We start from the raw sequence: 17,908 nt of genomic DNA, 5'->3' as shown, positions 1-17,908 counted from the left end.
ATGGTCCATCTGGTACCCTTGTCTAAATTGCCTTCCTCCTCTGATTTGGTGCCTTTGTTCTTCCAGCATGTGGTTCGTTTGCATGGCATTCCAGAGAATATTGTTTCTGACAGAGGTTCCCAGTTTGTTTCGAGGTTTTGGCGAGCCTTTTGTGGTAGGATGGGCATTGACTTGTCTTTTTCCTCAGCTTTCCATCCACAGACTAATGGCCAGACCGAGCGAACCAATCAGACCTTGGAAACATATCTGAGGTGCTTTGTTTCTGCTGATCAGGATGACTGGGTGTCCTTTTTGCCTTTGGCTGAGTTCGCCCTTAATAATCGGGCCAGCTCGGCTACCTTGGTTTCACCGTTTTTCTGCAATTCTGGGTTCCATCCTCGTTTCTCTTCTGGACAGGTTGAGTCTTCGGACTGTCCTGGTGTGGATACTGTGGTGGACAGGTTGCAGCAGATTTGGACTCAGGTAGTGGACAATTTGACCTTGTCCCAGGAGAAGGCTCAACTTTTCGCTAATCGCAGACGCCGTGTGGGTCCCCGACTTCGTGTTGGGGATCTGGTTTGGTTATCTTCTCGTCATATTCCTATGAAGGTTTCCTCTCCTAAGTTTAAACCTCGTTTTATTGGTCCGTATAGGATTTCTGAGGTTCTTAATCCTGTGTCTTTTCGTCTGAACCTTCCAGATTCTTTTTCCATACATAACGTATTCCATAGGTCATTGTTGCGGAGATACGTGGCACCTATGGTTCCATCTGTTGAGCATCCTGCCCCGGTTTTGGTGGAGGGGGAATTGGAGTATATTGTGGAGAAGATTTTGGATTCTCGTGTTTCAAGACGGAAACTCCAGTATCTGGTTAAATGGAAGGGTTATGCTCAGGAGGATAATTCCTGGGTTTTTGCCTCTGATGTCCATGCTCCCGATCTTGTTCGTGCCTTTCATGTGGCTCATCCTGGTCGGCCTGGGGGCTCTGATGAGGGTTCGGTGACCCCTCCTCAAGGGGGGGGTACTGTTGTGAATTCTGTGGCAGAGTTCACTCCTGTGGTCATAAGTGGTACTTCGGCTGATTCTCTCTGGGATCTTCCGTTTGTGGAGGAAAGTGGTACTGCAGCTTCTGAGTTTCCTCCCTCAGGTGATCTGGTGAGCTCGTTAGCTTCTTCTCTACTTAACTCCACCTGATGCTTTGATCTCTGCTTCCTGTCAATGTTTCAGTGTGGGACCTGTTTTTTCCCTGGATCATTCCTGTGGCCTGCTGCTCTGCAAAGCTAAGTTTTGCTTTTGTTATTTTGTTGCTATTTTTCTATCCAGCTTGCTTAATTGGTTTTTCTCGCCTGCTGGAAGCTCTGAGACGCAGAGGGACCACCTCCGTACCGTTAGTCGGTGCGGAGGGTCTTTTTGTCCCCTCTGCGTGGTTTTTTATAGGTTTTTGTGCTGACCGCAAAGTTATCTTCCCTATCCTCGTTCTGTTCAGCTAGTCGGGCCTCACTTTGCTAAATCCGATTCATCCCTATGTTTGTGTTTTCATCTTACTCACAGTCATTATATGTGGGGGGCTGCCTTTTCCTTTAGGGAATTTCTCTGAGGCAAGGTAGGCTTATTTTTCTATCTTCAGGATTAGCTAGTTTCTCAGGCTGTGACGAGGCGCCTAGGTTCTGGTCAGGAGCGCTCCACGGCTGCCTTTAGTTGTGGTTTGATAGGCTTAGGGATTGCGGTCTGCAGAGTTCACACGTCTCAGAGCTCGTTCTATTATTTTGGGTTATTGTCAGTTCACTGTATGTGCTCTGACCTCCATGTCCATTGTGATTCTGAATTGCCTTTCATAACAGCTTCATCAACGTTTGCAGCTGCTGGCTCACCGAATGGTGTGTGATGTCCCACATATTGGAACTCTACACTGCATATGTGGGAAAGGATCTGTGAGCAGAAGAGAGCAGTTGTTGACAACCAACATCAGCAAGGCCATCGATATTCAAACTTCTCACATAAGACCTTAGGAGTGGACATGGATGTCAGACATGTACCATCCTACAAAACCTTGAGAACTGCACCAAGATGGTGAGCGGCAGTGATGCCATAATTAGCATCACCATCCCACTTCTCAGCATTGTGAAAACCTCTCTGCTCACAATTAAAGAGGATGCATTGCAGGCAGAGCACGAGGACACGAAGCAAGGAACCATACAGGGGAATTACTCTCAGCTCAGCCTCATGTCTTCCCATCATGGATTGGTAGGAAATGAAGAGGAGGAAGAACAGGAGCTAATATCATGCTCTATAGACTATACTACAAGCACAGCTGTCATACCCTCTGTTCAGCAGGGATGGCCTGAGGACAGGGAGGAAGAGGATGAGGAGGAGGACAGCATGGTCAGTCATACTTTTGGTGACTACACGGAAGTCTTTCCTGTGAGGCTACTTTCACACTTCCATCTTTTTAGATCCTTCCCAATGTGTCATTTTGGGAAAAAAAATGCATTCTGCAAATGTGCCCTCAGGATGCGCTTTTTTCCCATAGACTTGTATTGCCGACGGATCGTAATATATGGACACACGCCGCGTCCATCATGCACTGGATGCGTCGGTATTTGGCAGACTGTTGCAGCAAAAAAATGTTCAAGGGAACTTTTTTTGTACATCGTGTCCTGCATTTTAAACTGCGCATGACCAGACGTAACTCCACCCCCTCCTTCCTGGGAGTTTACTATGGGCAGCGGACGTGATGAAACACTGCATCCGCTGCCCACGTTGTGCAGAAAATCTCCACTGTCCGTCAGAACATTGCACCGATGCTTTGTGAAGGCCCCGTACCGACGGAAGTGTGAAAGTAGCCATAGCTGTCTGGCATGCATGGCTGACTTTATGTTGCGCTGCATTTCACGTGACCCTCGCATTATAAAAAAATTTGGTTACACTCATTACTGGTTGGTGACACTTCTAGACCCATGCAACAAGGAGAATTTTCAATCTCCTTTGCCAGAGGCAGAGAGGTGTACTAAAATGTTGCAGTACCAAAGGGCCCTTGTAGCGGAATTACTTTGAAAATTCCCATGTGAGAATGCTGGCAGCAGACATCAGAGTTTGTTGTACAACCAAGGAATCCAAGCGAGAGAGACAGAAGTACAATTCAGCTCAGGCAGGAGAACAATGGCAAAGTTCTGGGACAGTTTTCTCAGGCCCTCGCATTGTGCAGGCACAGATGCAAGGGGTGATGTCACAAGAAGTGCAATGTTTGAGAAGATGCTGAGGGAGTACCTTGCAGATCGTACAAATGTCCTCTGTGATTCCTCTGTGACTTTTAATTATTGGGTAAGTCTACGCTACTGGAGGAGAGTCATATTTTTCTTATCAAAAAAATAACAGTAGGAAGCATTTCATTTATTTCATATGCAAATGTTTGTAGTTTATGTATTAATCCAGTACAGCAACAGTATTTTAAAATGTTGCCATATGTTAAGAAACGTTAGCACTGGCAACTTTTCATTCAAGATTTTTTCACAGCATTTATTTCAGTTTCCCAAGGATTCAGCTCCACTGATTTGGGAAGTTTAGATTGATGAAAATATGCCAGTCATGTTCATACGGCATAAGGGATAACATGAAAATCCTTAAATTGCTATTTGTAGCAGGATTAAAAATGTCCAGTGCTATCAGAAAGTAATGATAGCTGTCAATCTGTCAGAACTTGTCTGTTCAAAAGAATCAGTGGATTTGCAGATTAAGCAATAGGAGGGAAATCCATGAGCTACCAGTCTAGCAAATAATGTCACTGGTAATACCATTTTATTTTTTTGTAATTTATTTACATGACCTTTCATCCTAAGATTTAGCATTCCATATTTTTTTAATTGCTAATATAGGTATACTGCTCTGGAAAAAATTTAGAATCAACTACAAAATTTTCAGTTTTGGAAACAGGAACACATGGGCTACTTGCACAGTGAACAAGTCTGTAAGAACATGTTCACACACCACCAAGAAACCTGAAGACACAAAAGAGAATGGTAAAACCAAAAACACTCAGTTTGAAAAAATGTTTGCAGTAATCCGCAAGTGCTAGTAAAAGATGTAAATAACAGGGTATTTGGTTGATACGTTTTTTGCAAAAAATGTATACTAAGCTGCTCTACCAATCTTCACGGTATACCCATATCAGAGCAGTCCTAACTAATGTATGCAATCCCTATCTGATGTATTTAAAAACCTGATCATCTGTACATTACCTGTGAGAACAGGGTTCAGAGAGGAAAAATCCATGTGTGCATACAGGGCAGAACAGCTTTTGTGCAGCTAACCCAAGAGGAGTGGTGGAACTCCCCAGTCTTGTAGACACAAGAGAACAATCATGGAAACAGGAACACATGGGCTACTTGCACAGTGAACAAGTCTGTAAGAACATGTTCACACACCACCAAGAAACCTGAAGACACAAAAGAGAATGGTAAAACCAAAAACACTCAGTTTGAAAAAATGTTTGCAGTAATCCGCAAGTGCTAGTAAAAGATGTAAATAACAGGGTATTTGGTTGATACGTTTTTTGCAAAAAATGTATACTAAGCTGCTCTACCAATCTTCACGGTATACCCATATCAGAGCAGTCCTAACTAATGTATGCAATCCCTATCTGATGTATTTAAAAACCTGATCATCTGTATATTACCTGTGTGAACAGGGTTCAGAGAGGAAAAATCCATGTGTGCATACAGGGCAGAACAGCTTTTGTGCAGCTAGCCCAAGAGGAGTGGTGGAACTCCCCAGTCTTGTAGACACAAGAGAACAATCATGGAAACAGGAACACATGGGCTACTTGCACAGTGAACAAGTCTGTAAGAACATGTTCACACACCACCAAGAAACCTGAAGACACAAAAGAGAATGGTAAAACCAAAAACACTCAGTTTGAAAAAATGTTTGCAGTAATCCGCAAGTGCTAGTAAAAGATGTAAATAACAGGGTATTTGGTTGATACGTTTTTTGCAAAAAATGTATACTAAGCTGCTCTACCAATCTTCACGGTATACCCATATCAGAGCAGTCCTAACTAATGTATGCAATCCCTATCTGATGTATTTAAAAACCTGATCATCTGTATATTACCTGTGTGAACAGGGTTCAGAGAGGAAAAATCCATGTGTGCATACAGGGCAGAACAGCTTTTGTGCAGCTAGCCCAAGAGGAGTGGTGGAACTCCCCAGTCTTGTAGACACAAGAGAACAATCATGGAAACAGGAACACATGGGCTACTTGCACAGTGAACAAGTCTGTAAGAACATGTTCACACACCACCAAGAAACCTGAAGACACAAAAGAGAATGGTAAAACCAAAAACACTCAGTTTGAAAAAATGTTTGCAGTAATCCGCAAGTGCTAGTAAAAGATGTAAATAACAGGGTATTTGGTTGATACGTTTTTTGCAAAAAATGTATACTAAGCTGCTCTACCAATCTTCACGGTATACCCATATCAGAGCAGTCCTAACTAATGTATGCAATCCCTATCTGATGTATTTAAAAACCTGATCATCTGTATATTACCTGTGTGAACAGGGTTCAGAGAGGAAAAATCCATGTGTGCATACAGGGCAGAACAGCTTTTGTGCAGCTAGCCCAAGAGGAGTGGTGGAACTCCCCAGTCTTGTAGACACAAGAGAACAATCATGGAAACAGGAACACATGGGCTACTTGCACAGTGAACAAGTCTGTAAGAACATGTTCACACACCACCAAGAAACCTGAAGACACAAAAGAGAATGGTAAAACCAAAAACACTCAGTTTGAAAAAATGTTTGCAGTAATCCGCAAGTGCTAGTAAAAGATGTAAATAACAGGGTATTTGGTTGATACGTTTTTTGCAAAAAATGTATACTAAGCTGCTCTACCAATCTTCACGGTATACCCATATCAGAGCAGTCCTAACTAATGTATGCAATCCCTATCTGATGTATTTAAAAACCTGATCATCTGTATATTACCTGTGTGAACAGGGTTCAGAGAGGAAAAATCCATGTGTGCATACAGGGCAGAACAGCTTTTGTGCAGCTAGCCCAAGAGGAGTGGTGGAACTCCCCAGTCTTGTAGACACAAGAGAACAATCATGGAAACAGGAACACATGGGCTACTTGCACAGTGAACAAGTCTGTAAGAACATGTTCACACACCACCAAGAAACCTGAAGACACAAAAGAGAATGGTAAAACCAAAAACACTCAGTTTGAAAAAATGTTTGCAGTAATCCGCAAGTGCTAGTAAAAGATGTAAATAACAGGGTATTTGGTTGATACGTTTTTTGTAATTTATTTACATGACCTTTCATCCTAAGATTTAGCATTCCATATTTTTTTAATTGCTAATATAGGTATACTGCTCTGGAAAAAATTTTGAATCAACTACAAAATTTTCAGTTTGTTTGATTTTTCTCTTTATAGGTATATTTTTTAGTAAAATGTAAATTGTTCATTTATTCTATAAACTTCGGGCAACATGTCTCCGAATTTCTCAGCAATAAATTTTGTATTTTTTTTTCTGAAAAAGAAAAATGGTCAAAATAAAAAACAAAACAGTGCTTTCAGACCTCAAAAAAATGCAAAGCAAGTTCATAACCATTTTGAAACAACAATACTAATTTTTTTAATCAGAAAGAGTTCAGAAATCAATATTTTGTGGAATAACCATAATTTTTAATCACAGCTTTCATGCATCTTGGCATGCTTTCCACCAGTGTTTCACACTTCATTTGGTGCAAAAATGTAAGCAGTTCTTCTTTGTTTTATGGCTTGTGACTATCCATCATCCTCTTGATTACATTCCAGAGGTTTTCAATGGGGTTCAGGTCTGGAGATTGGGCTGCCCATGACAGGAATTTGATGTGGTGGTCTCTTAATTTTTGCCAGAGCTGTAGCAATGCCATTGCCATCTTTGCTGTGGCATTACTGTGATTGGCTGCCCTTACAGCATCATAGGGGGAAATGTAAGCACAGCCAGTGCCCTCTTTCGCACATTGCATGCGGAAACAGCGTAGTGAGAGCTTAGTGTCAGCGTATGGAGAGCAAAAGCAGCGTATAGAGTGGAGTATCTGAGACCAAAAAGCTCTTTTAAGAGCTACTTAGAGTGAAGATTAGTTCTTTTTTTAGGGTTAGATAGCGTAGGGAGAGATTTAATTCCAGGAGAAGGAAAGGCAGCCAGAGTTTTAGCATTGCAACTACATGCTGCAGAATTCTGATAGGTTGCAATGCTTATAGTGAAGGAACAGTTTGTGGAGTAGGACGAGAGAGGCAGGATTTCATGTTATGTGCCCGCATATACTGAACAGCTCTTTTTATAGCTAAATAATATTCCTCAGTAAAAGCATATACTAAACAGCTTTTTCTAGAGCTAAATAAAATTCCTCAGTACCAGCATATACTAAACAGCTTTTTCTCGAGCTAAATAATATTCCTCGACTTTTGCTGAAATAGCGTATATTTATCTAACAGTTGTGTGACTGACGTAAAGCCTGCTGACAAATGCAAAATTCACTATTTGCCTGAGTTTGCTGTTGGTGTGTGTAATAAAGCCAATAGCAAAAATTTACCCTGCTATTGGTGAAATAGCGTATATTGATCTAGCAGTTGTGCAAATGGCGTAAAGCAAGCTGACATAGGCAAGCATCACTATTTACCAGTAATTTACCTGATTCCATTGGTGGAGTGTGTAATAAAGGCATAATAAAAAATGAATCTGCTATTGGTGAAATAGCGTACATTTATCTAGCAGTTGTGCGACTGGCGTAAAGCATGCTCTCAGATGCAACGTATTTGCTACTAATTTACCTGAGTCTGCTGTTGGCATGTGTAATAAAGGCGAGACTAAAAATATTGCTCTGCAATGGGTGAAAAAGCATACATTTATCTAGCAGTTGTGCAACTGGCGTAAAGCAAGCTGACATACACAAATGTCACTATTTACCCAAGTTTGCTGTTGGCGTGTGTAATAAAGCTGATTACTAAAAAAAAATTACCTATGCATTGCTTGATACATGGAATTTGTACATAACACCTTTGTCAGGGTACTTGTGACAAATAAAGCCATGACTAAGGGACCTTTTTGAATGCTTGGTAAGCTTTTGCTGGTATTTTTTCTTAGTTATTCTAATTTACTGAGATAATGACTTTTGGGTTTTCATTGGCTGTAAACCAGAATCATCAATATTAACAGAAATAAAAACTTGAAATAGATCACTCTGTTTGTAATGGCTCTATAAATACCGTATATACTCGAGTATAAGCTGAGATTTTCAGCCCATTTTGGGGGGCTGAAAGTCCCCCTCTCGGCTTATACTCGAGTCATACCCGGGGGTCGGCAGGGGAGGGGGAGCAAGGGCTGTCTAGTTATACTTACCTGCTCTGGCGCGGTCCCTGCAGTCCCTGCTTCTTCCAGTGCTGCATCTTCTTCCTGTATTGAGCGGTCACATGGTACCCATAGGGGTGGAGCCGCATATTCATGACTGAAAATGAGCGGTAACTGTGACCGCTCAATACAGCAAGAAGATGCAGCATCGGGAGAAGCCGGGACTGCAGGGACCGCGCCGGGAGTTGGTAAGTATACGGGGAGGGGAGCGCTGCACGATATTTACCTGCTCCTCGCTCCGGTGCGGCTCCGTCTCTAGCGTCCTCTGGCAGTGACGCTCTGGTTAGAGGGCGCGGTGACGTAGTCAGTGCGTGCCCTCTGCTGAGCATCAGTGCTGGAGACGGAGCCGCACGAGGAGCAGGTAAATATTGAAAGCGCCGGCGTCCTGAGCAAGAGAGGTGAGTAAGTGATTTTTTTTTTTTTGCTGCAGCAGCAGCATTCTATATGGCACAGCTTGATAAGGAGCATCTATGGGGCCATAATGAACGGTGCAGAGCATTCTATATGGGGCACAGCTTTATATGGAGCATCTATGGGGCCATAATCAACGGTGCAGAGCATTCTATATGGCACAGCTTTATATGGGGCCATAATGAACGGTGCAGAGCATTATATGTGGCACAGCTTTATATGGAGCATCTATGGGGCCATAATGAACGGTGCAGAGCATTCTATATGGCACAGCTTTATATGGAGCATCTATGGGGCCATGAACGGTGCAGAGCATTATATATGGGGCACAGCTTTATATGGAGCATCTATGGGGCCATAATGAACAGTGCAGAGTATTATATGTGGCACAGCTTTATATGGAGCATCTATGGGGCAATAAGGAACGGTATGGAGCATCTATTTTTTTTTTTTAAATTCACCGGTAGCTGCTGCATTTCCTACCCTAGGCTTATACTCGAGTCAATACGTTTTCACAGTTTTTTGTTGCAAAATTAGGGGGGTCGGCTTATACTCGAGTCGGCTTATACTCGAGTATATACGGTATATGAGCTTCACTTTTTGTATTTAAGGACTGAAATAAATTAATTTTTTGATGATATTCTAATTTTGTGAGAAGCACATGTATTATACTCAAAGTGCCAGTGCCCAGAGTATTTACTCCCAATGACTGCGGTATTTGCAACCCATATAATACATTAAGCCAAGCGACATCAACAATCATTAAATAAAGGTAAACATCTTGGACTACACCAGTCACATGAACAACAAGACAGAGGCTCTTACTGATAAATAACCCCTGTGGGATGTCCCCGCAGCAGCCCCAACATTTTTATTTGGATTCCTCTGGGGGTTGTTCCATTCCATGTGTCAAGATTGATATAAATATGACTCACCTCATTACGGCGTTATTACACGGGACTAGGGTTGAGCTAAACGGCACGGAAAAAATTCAAAAATCGCCGACTTTCGGCAAAGTCGGGTTTCATGAAACTTGATCCTAGTGTGGGATCGGCCATGAGGTCAGCGATCTGCATGCAAAAGTCACGTTTCGTATGACGCTTTCAGCACCATTTTTCAGCCAATGAAGGAGGACACAGAGTGTGGGCAGCGTGATGACATAGGTCTCGGTCCCCACCATCTTAGAGAAGGGCATGACAGTGATTGGTGTTGTGAATTCTGTGGTCAAGCTACCTCCTGTGGTCATGAGTGGTACTGCGGCTGGTTCTGTCTATGAGGTTCCTTTGGTGGATGTGAGTGGGGCTGCGGCTTCTGAGTTTCCTTCCTCAGGTGACGAGGTTAAGTCGTTAGGTGCTGCTCTATTTAACTCCACCTAGTTCTTTGTTCCTGGCCTCCAGTCAATGTTCCAGTATTGGTCTTGCTCTCTCCTGGATCGTTCTTGTGGCCTGTCTTCACTGCATAAGCTAAGTTCTGCTTGTGTTACTTTTGTTTGCTATTTTTTCTGTCCAGCTTGCTATATTGGTTTTTCTTGCTTGCTGGAAGCTCTGGGACGCAGAGGGAGCACCTCCATACCATTAGTCGGTGCGGAGGGTCTTTTTGCGCCCTCTGCGTGGTTGTTTGTAGGTTTTTGTGTTGACCGCAAAGCTATCTTTCCTATCCTCGGTCTATTCAGTAAGTCGGGCCTCACTTTGCTAAAATCTATTTCATCTCTGTGTTTGTATTTTCATCTTTACTCACAGTCATTATATGTGGGGGGCTACCTTTTCCTTTGGGGAATTTCTCTGAGGCAAGGTAGGCTTATTTTTCTATCTTCAGGGCTAGCTAGTTTCTCAGGCTGTGCCCGAGGCGCCTAGGTCTGGTCAGGAGCGCTCCACGGCTACCTCTAGTGTGGTGTGATAGGATTAGGGATTGCGGTCAGCAGAGTTCCCACGTCTCAGAGCTCGTCCTATGTTATTAGTAACTATCAGGTCACTTTGTGTGCTCTTAACCACCAGGTCTATTGTGGTTCTGAATCACCAGTTCATAACAGTACTGGAGGCCCAAAGTACTAATGCTTCTCAATAGTGGGAAAAGAGAAGTTCTGAGACCATTTTTTTTTCTCTGCACTGTGTTTTGTCTTTCTTTTCCCCTAGACATTTGGGTGGTTCAGGACACAGGTGTAGCAATGGACATTAAAGGTCTGTCTTCTTGTGTGGATCATCTCACTGCAAGAGTACAAAATATTCAAGACTTTGTGGTTCAGAATTCTATGTTAGAACCAAGAATTCCTATTCCTGATTTGTTTTCTGGAGATAGAGCTAAGTTTCTGAGTTTTAAAAAAAATTGTAAACTGTTTCTGGCTTTGAAACCCCGCTCCTCTGGTGACCCAGTTCAACAAGTTAAGATCATTATTTCTTTATTACGTGGCGACCCTCAAGACTGGGCATTTTTCCTTGCGCCAGGAGATCCTGCATTATGTAATATTGATGCGTTTTTTCTGGCGCTCGGATTGCTTTATGATGAACCTAATTCAGTGGATCAGGCAGAGAAAAATTTGCTGGCTCTGTGTCAGGGTCAGGATGAGGTAGAGATATATTGTCAGAAGTTTAGGAAGTGGTCTGTGCTCACGCAATGAAATGAATGTGCGCTGGCAGCAATTTTCAGAAAGGGTCTCTCTGAAGCCCTTGAGGATGTCATGGTGGGATTTCCTATGCCTGCTGGTCTGAATGAGTCTATGTCTTTGGCCATTCAGATCGATCGACGCTTGCGTGAGCGTAAAACTGTGCACCATTTGGCGGTATTATCTGAGCCTAAACCTGAGCCTATGCAATGCGATAGGACTTTGATCAGAGCTGAACGGCAAGAACACAGACGTCGGAATGGGCTGTGTTTTTACTGTGTTGATTCCACTCATGCTATCTCCGATTGTCCTAAGCGCACTAAGCGGTTCGCTAGGTCTGCCACCATTGGTACGGTACAGTCGAAATTTCTTTTGTCCGTTACTTTGATCTGCTCTTTGTCATCCTATTCTGTCATGGCATTTGTGGATTCAGGCGCTGCCCTGAATTTGATGGACTTGGAGTTTGCTAGGCGCTGTGGGTTTTTCTTGGAGCCCTTGCAGTATCCTATTCCATTGAGAGGAATTGATGCTACGCCTTTGGCCAAGAATAAGCCTCAGTACTGGACCCAACTGACCATGTGCATGGCTCCTGCGCATCAGGAGGATATTCGCTTTTTGGTGTTGCATAATCTGCATGATGTGGTCATGTTGGGGTTGCCATGGCTACAAGTCCATAACCCAGTATTGGATTGGAAATCTATGTCTGTGTCCAGCTGGGGTTGTCAGGGGGTACATGGTGATGTTCCATTTCTGTCTATTTCATCATCCACCCCTTCTGAGGTCCCAGAGTTCTTGTCGGATTACCAGGATGTATTTGATGAGCCCAAGTCCAGTGCCCTACCTCCGCATAGGGATTGCGATTGTGCTATCAATTTGATTCCTGGTAGTAAGTTTCCTAAAGGTCGACTGTTTAATTTATCTGTGCCTGGACACGCCGCTATGCGGAGTTACGTAAAGGAATCCTTGGAGAAGGGTCATATTCGCCCGTCGTCCTCGCCATTGGGAGCAGGGTTCTTTTTTCTGGCCAAGAAGGATGGTTCGCTGAGACCTTGTATTGATTACCGCCTTCTGAATAAAATCACAGTCAAATTTCAGTACCCCTTGCCGCTGCTATCTGATTTGTTTGCTCGGATTAAGGGGGCTAGTTGGTCACCAAGATAGATCTTCGTGGTGCGTATAATCTTGTGCGTATTAAACAGGGCGATGAATGGAAAACAGCATTTAATACGCCCGAGGGCCATTTTGAGTACCTGGTTATGCCATTCGGGCTTTCTAATGCTCCATCAGTATTTCAGTCCTTTATGCATGACATCTTCCAAGAGTACCTGGATAAATTCCTGATTGTATACTTGGATGATATTTTGGTCTTCTCGGATGATTGGGAGTCTCACGTGAAGCAGGTTAGAATGGTGTTCCAGGTCCTGCGTGCGAATTCTTTGTTTGTGAAGGGGTCAAAGTGTCTCTTTGGTGTTCAGAAGGTTTCATTTTTGGGGTTCATTTTTTCCCCTTCTACTATCAAGATGGACCCTGTTAAAGTTCAGGCCATTTATGATTGGACTCAGCCGACATCTCTGAAGAGTCTGCAAAAGTTCCTGGGCTTGGCTAATTTTTATCGTCGCTTCATCAATAATTTTTCTAGTATTGCTAAACCGTTGACTGATTTAACCAAGAAGGGTGCTGATGTGGTTAATTGGTCTTCTGCTGCTGTGGAAGCTTTTCAGGAATTGAAGCGTCGTTTTTCTTCTGCCCCTGTGTTGTGCCAACCAGATGTTTCGCTCCCGTTCCAGGTCGAGGTTGATGCTTCTGAGATTGGAGCAGGGGCTGTTTTGTCGCAAAGAAGTTCTGATGGCTCGGTGATGAAACCATGTGCCTTCTTTTCCAGGAAGTTTTCGCCTGCTGAGCGTAATTATGATGTTGGCAATCGAGAGTTGCTGGCCATGAAGTGGGCATTCGAGGAGTGGCGTCATTGGCTTGAAGGAGCTAAGCATCGCGTGGTGGTCTTGACTGATCACAAGAACTTGACTTATCTTGAGTCTGCTAAGCGGTTGAATCCTAGACAGGCTCGTTGGTCGCTGTTTTTTGCCCGTTTTGACTTTGTGGTTTCGTACCTTCCGGGCTCTAAAAATGTGAAGGCGGATGCCCTGTCTAGGAGTTTTGTGCCCGACTCTCCGGGTTTGCCTGAGCCGGCGGGTATTCTCAAAGAGGGGGTAATTTTGTCTGCCATCTCCCCTGATTTGCGGCTAATAGACCTGACCGTTGCCCAGCGGAGAAACTGTTTGTCCCTGATAAATGGACGAGTAGAGTTATCTCTGAGGTTCATTGTTCGGTGTTGGCTGGTCATCCTGGAATCTTTGGTACCAGAGATTTGGTGGCTAGATCCTTTTGGTGGCCGTCTCTGTCGCGGGATGTGCGTTCGTTTGTGCAGTCCTCTGGGATTTGTGCTCGGGCTAAGCCCTGCTGTTCTCGTGCCAGTGGGTTGCTTTTGCCCTTGCCGGTCCCGAAGAGGCCCTGGACACATATCTCTATGGATTTTTTTTCAGATCTCCCCGTCTCTCAAAAGATGTCGGTCATTTGGGTGGTTTGTGATCGCTTCTCTAAGATGGTCCATTTGGTACCCTTGTCTAAATTGCCTTCCTCCTCTGATTTGGTGCCATTGTTTTTCCAGCATGTGGTTCGTTTACATGGCATTCTGGAGAACATCGTTTCTGATAGAGGTTCCCAGTTTGTTTCGAGGTTTTGGCGAGCCTTTTGTGCTAGGATGGGCATTGATTTGTCTTTTTCCTCGGCTTTCCATCCTCAGACAAATGGCCAAACTGAACGAACCAATCAGACCTTGGAAACATATCTGAGATGTTTTGTTTCTGCTGATCAGGATGATTGGGTGTCCTTTTTGCCTTTGGCTGAGTTCGCCCTTAATAATCGGGCCAGCTTGGCTACTTTGGTTTCGCCGTTTTTCTGCAATTCTGGTTTCCATCCTCGTTTCTCTTCAGGGCAGGTTGAGTCTTCGGACTGTCCTGCTGTGGATACTGTGGTGGATAGATTGCAGCAGATTTGAACTCATGTAGTGGACAATTTGACATTGTCCCAGGAGAAGGCTCAACGTTTCGCTAACCGCAGGCGCTGTGTGGGTCCCCGACTTCGTGTTGGGGATTTGGTTTGGTTGTCGTCTCGTTATATTCCTATGAAAGTTTCCTCTCCTAAGTTTAAGCCTCGTTTCATTGGTCCGTATAGGATTTCTGAGGTTCTTAATCCTGTGTCTTTTCGTTTGACCCTTCCAGCTTCTTTTTCCATCCATAATGTATTCCATAGGTCATTGTTGCGGAGATACGTGGCACCTGTGGTTCGATCTGTTGATCATCCTGCCCCGGTTTTGGTTGAGGGGGAGTTGGAGTATATAGTGGAGAAGATTTTGGATTCTCGTATTTCGAGACGGAAACTCCAGTACCTGGTTAAGTGGAAGGGTTATGGCCAGGAAGATAATTCCTGGGTCTTTGCCTCTGATGTTCATGCTGCCGATCCGGTTCGTGCCTTTGATTTGGCTCATCCTGGTCGGCCTGGGGGCTCTGGTGAGGGTTCGGTGACCCCTCCTCAAGGGGGGGGTACTGTTGTGAATTCTGTGGTCAAGCTCCCTCCTGTGGTCATGAGTGGTACTGCGGCTGGTTCTGTCTATAAGCTTCCTTTGGTGGATGTGAGTGGGGCTGCGGCTTCTGAGTTTCCTCCCTCAGGTGACGAGGTTAAGTCGTTAGGTGCTGCTCTATTGAACTCCACCTAGTTCTTTGTTCCTGGCCTCCAGTCAATGTTCCAGTATTGGTCTTGCTCTCTCCTGGATCGTTCTTGTGGCCTGTCTTCACTGCATAAGCTAAGTTCTGCTTGTGTTACTTTTGTTTGCTATTTTTTCTGTCCAGCTTGCTATATTGGTTTTTCTTGCTTGCTGGAAGCTCTGGGACGCAGAGGGAGCACCTCCGTACCATTAGTCGGTGCGGAGGGTCTTTTTGCGCCCTCTGTGTGGTTGTTTGCAGGTTTTTGTGCTGACCGCAAAGCTATCTTTCCTATCCCCGGTCTATTCAGTAAGTCGGGCCTCACTTTGCTAAAATCTATTTCATCTCTGTGTTTGTATTTTCATCTTTACTCACAGTCATTATATGTGGGGGGCTGCCTTTTCCTTTGGGGAATTTCTCTGAGGCAAGGTAGGCTTATTTTTCTATCTTCAGGGCTAGCTAGTTTCTCAGGCTGTGCCCGAGGCGCCTAGGTCTGGTCAGGAGCGCTCCACGGCTACCTCTAGTGTGGTGTGATAGGATTAGGGATTGCGGTCAGCAGAGTTCCCACGTCGCAGAGCTCGTCCTATGTTATTAGTAACTATCAGGTCACTTTGTGTGCTCTTAACCACCAGGTCTATTGTGGTTCTGAATCACCAGTTCATAACAGATTGGCTTGCTTTCTGTGGCGTCACAGGGGCTATAAAGGGGCGTGCACGCCGGCCGCCATCTTACTTCTGCCGATCTTAGGGAGAGGTTGCTGCAGCTTCATCAGAAGAAGTGATATAGTTAGGGAGAGAAGATTAACCCCCAAATTGCTTGTGCTGTAGCGATTTCCACTGTCCAACACCACCATTTTTTTGCAGAGACAGTGGAGGCTATATTTTTGTGCATCAGCTCTGTAGCTTATTTTCTGCCTTATAAGGCTCCCTGATAGCTGCATTGCTGTTTGCACGCTCCTGTGCAAACCAACTGCTTTTTTAAAAGCAAAAATCCTGTTGCTCCTTTCTGCACAGCTATCTTGTTTATTTGTCCACACTTTTGTGTGCAGCAATCTTTTTTATTTCTGTAATACTTTTCCTGAGATCATTGGAGGGAGATTGAAATTGTATACAGCCCTTGAATTTTTTCATATATCTCCCAGCTACTTTCTGCCACTTACATTGTGTTGTTTTATGCACAGGGCCTGAGTTTTGGTTCAGCCTCCCCCCAAAAAAGTGAGATTCAAATTCTCACAAAGTGGATATACTGCAGTCCTGCTAGTTTGTCGTACGTCAGCCAGCCACTTTCTGCCACTTAGATTGCATTGTTGTATACACTGGGCCAGAGTTTTGGTTCAGTTTCCCCCCAAAAAAAGGGAGATTCAAATTCTCACAAAGTGGATATACTGCAGTCCTGTTAGTTTGTCGTATGTCAGCCAGCCACTTTCTGCCACTTAGATTGCGTTTTTATATACACTGGGCCTGAGTTTTGGTTCAGTCTCCCCCCAAAAAGGGAGATTCTAAATCTCACAAAGTGGATATACTTCAGTCTTGTTAGTTTGTCGTATGTCAGCCAGCCACTTTCTGCCACTTAGATTGCATTGTTATATACACTGGGCCTGAGTTTTGGTTCAGTCTCCCAAAAAAGAAGGGAGATTCTAATTCTCACAAAGTGGATATACTTCAGTCCTGTTAGTTTGTCGTATATCAGCCAGCAACTTTCTGCCACTTACATTGTGTTGTTTTATGCACAGGGCCTGAGTTTTGGTTCAGTCTCCCCCCCCAAAAAAGGGAGATTTAAATTCTCAGCAAGTTTAGATACACCTTCTACCTTGTTTTACAGTACCATATAACAGTTGTTATTTTGGTTAGATTTTCCAAAAAATGAGGAAGTCTGGTGGAAGAGCCCGTGGGTGGTGGTTGCCAGCTGGTACTGATGGTGGTGGTGGTGCATCTGGTGGTAGTGCAACCTCGACTACTGAAACCTCCTACTCTCTGGACTCCCCTCTAGCACTCTGGCACCACTCCAATCGATCCTACACTCTGCTGCCCGACTAATCCACCAGTCCCCCCGCTATTCCCCAGCCTCTCCCCTGTGTTAAGCCCTTCACTGGCTTCCTATCGCCCAGTGACTCGAGTTCAAAACCCTCACACTGACATACAAAGCCATCCACAACCTGTCTCCTCCATACATCTGTGACATGGTCTCCCGGTACCTACCTACACGCAACCTCCGATCCTCCCAAGACCTCCTTTTCTACTCCCCTCTCATCTCTTCTTCCCATAACCGCATCCAAGACTTCTCCCGTGCTTCCCCCATACTCTGGAACTCTCTACCCCAACACATCAGACTCGCGCCTACCATAGAAACCTTCAAAAAGAACCTGAAGACTCATCTCTTCCGACAAGCCTACAGCCTGCAGTGATCCTCAACCTACTGAACAGCCGCACAGCCAGCTCTTCCCTCTCCTAGTGTATCCTCACCCACCCCCTGCAGACTGTGAGCCCTCGCGGGCAGGGTCCTCCCTCCTTATGTACTCGTGTGCCTTGTTATCTGCTCATGTTTAATGTATTTGTCTATATTTGCCCCGTATTCACATGTAAAGCGTCATGGAATAAATGGCGCTATAAAAATGTATAATAATAATAAAAATAATAATAATAATAGTGGCAAAAGCACAATAGCACCTAAGGCTGGAGGTGTTGAGCCAGCGTCATCATCTGGCTACACAAGACCTCGAAGGCTCTCTATCTGGGATTAGGAAAACAGCTTTTAAAGCTGGAGCA

Source organism: Ranitomeya imitator, chromosome 3 (assembly GCF_032444005.1).
Source record: "Ranitomeya imitator isolate aRanImi1 chromosome 3, aRanImi1.pri, whole genome shotgun sequence".
NCBI lineage: Eukaryota > Metazoa > Chordata > Amphibia > Anura > Dendrobatidae > Ranitomeya > Ranitomeya imitator.
Note: the sequence above shows the minus strand (reverse complement) of the source record.